The sequence below is a fragment of the Leishmania donovani genome, chromosome 23 (assembly GCF_000227135.1).
Source record: "Leishmania donovani BPK282A1 complete genome, chromosome 23".
In the NCBI taxonomy this organism is placed as follows: Eukaryota; Euglenozoa; class Kinetoplastea; order Trypanosomatida; family Trypanosomatidae; genus Leishmania; species Leishmania donovani.
The window spans coordinates 99,043-100,063 of NC_018250.1; positions in this window are offsets into that span (position 1 = coordinate 99,043).

Below are 1,021 nucleotides of genomic sequence, written 5' to 3' on the forward strand. Positions count from 1 at the left end.
TGCGTCAAGTGTGAGTGTGCCTGCGCGTGGCGCCTCTGTGGCTCTATCCGAGTGTCTCCCTCGCTCTCTCTCTCTCTGGCCACCCTGTGGCCTCTCCGCCGGTGCGCGTGGGGGAGCGAGCGCATGAATGGTGTGCGCTCCCCTGCGCCGTGGCGGCAGGCCGACCGGCCTTTCCGACAGGGGCGTTCACCGAGGCAGCCGAAGCCGCCAACGTGAGTACAAGTGGTGAAGAGGTAGAGCACACAAACACGTGCACTCACGCAGGCGCAGCGTCGTTTTCGTGTCCTCCGTGTTTCTTTTTTCGTGTCTTCTTTCTCTTCGCGCATTTATTATAAGTGCGCTCTCTTTTTCTTACGACTTCGAATTCGTGGCACTGTCCTGTCATCGCCCGCCTTTGCGTCCTCTCGCCATCATCTGTGCAGCGGTACTACGTGAGAGCTCTCTGAGTGCATTTTAGTATGCCAAAGGAGAGGAGTGCCTTCCGTTTTCAGCTTTTTTTTTCCAGTGTGCCCTTTCGCTGCGTCAAGTGTGAGTGTGCCTGCGCGTGGCGCCTCTGTGGCTCTATCCGAGTGTCTCCCTCGCTCTCTCTCTCTCTGGCCACCCTGTGGCCTCTCCGCCGGTGCGCGTGGGGGAGCGAGCGCATGAATGGTGTGCGCTCCCCTGCGCCGTGGCGGCAGGCCGACCGGCCTTTCCGACAGGGGCGTTCACCGAGGCAGCCGAAGCCGCCAACGTGAGTACAAGTGGTGAAGAGGTAGAGCACACAAACACGTGCACTCACGCAGGCGCAGCGTCGTTTTCGTGTCCTCCGTGTTTCTTTTTTCGTGTCTTCTTTCTCTTCGCGCATTTATTATAAGTGCGCTCTCTTTTTCTTACGACTTCGAATTCGTGGCACTGTCCTGTCATCGCCCGCCTTTGCGTCCTCTCGCCATCATCTGTGCAGCGGTACTACGTGAGAGCTCTCTGAGTGCATTTTAGTATGCCAAAGGAGAGGAGTGCCTTCCGTTTTCAGCTTTTTTTTTCC